Raw genomic sequence first — 2,946 nt, 5'->3', positions numbered from 1 at the left:
AGAGGGGTGCAGAGAGAAGGGGACGAGGATAAAGACACACACACATGGGCCTGGGTGGCAGGGACGTGCTAGGAGGGTGTCAGGAGACCAGGCTCTGGGTCCTGCACATGAAAGCCTTCTCATTGGCATCAGCCTCGGAGGCCAACCTGCCTCCTCTTCCTTCTTGCTGGGCTCTCTTACCTGGTTGCTAAATTCCCAAGCAGAATAAGCCCAGTGTTACAGTCTGGATCTGGAACGTCCCCCAAAGACTCATGTGTTAAATAAAGGCTTGGTCTCCAGCTCAGGGGCTGCTAAAAATTGGAGGAACTTTTAGTAGGTGGGGCCTAGAGGGAGGAGGTTAGGTCATTGGGGGCGTGGCCTTGAAGAGGATAGGGCCGGCCCCACTGGCCACTACGATGTACAGCCTCACCACAGGGCCACCAGATCACAAACTGGAACCTATAAAACTATGAGTCAAAATAAACTTTTCCTCCTTACGTTTATCTTAAGTATGTTGTCACAGTGAAGGAAAGCTGACTTACATGCCCAGAGAAATCATATGAAGACAAACTGCAATTAAACTTCTAAAAGAAAAAAAACAAAAAATAATCTCGAAACCAGGTCATACACAGGGCAGCTGATTTCCAGAGTTAATACCTGCACAAGTGGCTCTTGGTATCAAAATCAGGCTGGTTTCATAAAAGAAACTGGGAAGTTTTTCTTCTTTCTTTATGCACTGAAATGTTTTAATTACTTCTGGAGTTATTGATGTGGTGGGTTCACTTATTGACCTGGTGATTTCTTTTCATTTTCTCTCCTTATTTACATTTTTAAAAGGTACTCCAGAGAAAACATCCCTACAATCAGATGACAAACATTTCTAACACCCCCAAGTTTCCTTGTGACCCTTTCCAATCCATGCTTCCAATCCTTCCTCTACCCCTATCCCCAGTCAACTTCTGACTTTCTTTCTGTTATTACAGATTAGTTTGCATATTCTAGAATGTTATATAAATAGAATCAAACAGTTTAAAAAAAAAAAAAAAGCACTCTCTGCAGCCAGATGGCAAGGATTCTAATCTTAGCTCTATTACTAGCTGTGTGACCTTGGACAAGTTATCCTACTACTCTGGGCCTGTCTGCTTGATTGTAAAATGGGAATAATAACTGTACCCAGCTCATAGGACTGTTATAAAGGGTAAGCTACTTTGTATGTAAAGTGCTTGGAAAAATTCTCAGTACACAATTGTTATTATAATAAAAATATGAATAATAAATAAGAATGTTTTAAAATTGGGAAAACAATTGATCTAGTAGAATCACAAAGGCTCCTGGTTTTAAATTCTGGCTCAGCCCCTTCCTTACTGTGTGATTTTCAGGCAAACTGCTTTCTTCTCTGAGCTTCCTTATCTGTGAAATGGGGAAAATAATTCTGAACTCACTTCACTGTTATGAATGTTCAATGAGGTTCATTTATCAGAAGAGGCACGACAGAGGCCCGAGGGCTGGATGCAGCCTACAGAATTGTGTTTGGACAGGTCGGTGGTTATTAGGAGACCGCATTTGTTGTCTAACCTTCAAAAGTAGGAGATATGGATCTATTCCCAGCTTCACTCTTAGAATCAAACAGAAGACTACAGCTTGGCTTTACTCCTACATGGAAACAACCAATGTGAACCATGCAGTGGGCGTCCCCATAAGTAGGGAATGTACCTGAAAACGAGTCACAGATGGGACCGCTCCCTGCTCCTGGTGCCAAATGTCAGCTGCTATTTATTACCCACTGTGTGCTTGGTTCACCCAGAACACAGGGTTAGAAGGGAAGTCAAACATGTCAATCAGACAATTTTTAGTAGCATGTCACAACAAGAACATGGAGGGAGAACATATTTCTCTGTGGAAATAAACCACAACAGAGTCAAGAGCAAATGTTTTTGCCTGGAACTGACTACAAGCAGGCTCTGCTCTACCCACTCTCCACGGGTACCTGTATTGGGCCCATGTTCCAGATGGGGCAAACTGAAGCCCAGAAAGGTAAAACGTGAGCTCCAGGTCACACAGCAGGAAGTGGCAGAACACTCAGTTTGCCCACCTGGCCTCTGTGGGCATTAAAGTGTGTGACTTTCATATGGCAGGCCAAATTTAGAGTTGCCATTTTTTTTTTCTGGATTATTAGTAAGGAAAGGACCAAGGAGGGTGTGAGTAAGAGAGCCAGGTGGGGCCCTGGCCTTCCAGAGACTCTGAGGAGGGAAGATGGGGATTGGGTTGGGGCAGGCAAGAGGGACCTTTGAGAGAAGAAACCCAGCAATCAACCCACAGCAGGACCATCTGTTTAACCCTTCCCTCGGGACATAGGAGCTGAAAACCTTGGTGGCCAACAGCAATGCCCTTGAAGTCAATCTGTCCAAGTTCAAGTCCTAGTTGCCCTCCATCCAAATGAGGAGGACCCTGAATGCACTTAACCTTCAAAATTCCTCCTCCCCCAAATGGGGAGAGGGCACAATATCTGATTCCAAAAATATCTGGAGATAAATACTGTGAGAATTCACCAGTGGAAGCTGGTGAGAAGCAAACACTTGATTTTTTGTCACTAAGTGTTAAAATGATGACTATTAACCAATAAGAAATATCCACAATCTTCGTCAATTTGTAGAAAAGGGAAGTTTTAGAAGACAAAGGACACCACAAGGTGTCCTAGACATATCAAGACCCTTTATAAGACAACAGGTCAGGAAGCTTCAAGAGTCAATGTCATAGCGAGGAGTGGTGGCGCACACCTGTCAACCCTGTGGCTTGGGAGGCTGAGGCAGGAGAATTTAGAGTTCAAAGCCAGCCTCAGCAACTTAGCAAGCCCTAAGAAACTCAGTGAGACCCTGTCTCTAAATAAAATATTAAAAAAGGCTGGGAATGTGGCTCAGTGGTTAGGTGTCCCTTGACTCAATCCTCAGTACCAAAAAAAAAAAAAAA

Source organism: Marmota marmota, unplaced genomic scaffold (genome assembly GCF_001458135.2).
Source record: "Marmota marmota marmota unplaced genomic scaffold, marMar, whole genome shotgun sequence".
NCBI classification, from domain to species: domain Eukaryota; kingdom Metazoa; phylum Chordata; class Mammalia; order Rodentia; family Sciuridae; genus Marmota; species Marmota marmota.
The sequence above is the reverse complement of the archived record's forward strand: the minus strand, read 5'-3'. Positions refer to the sequence as shown.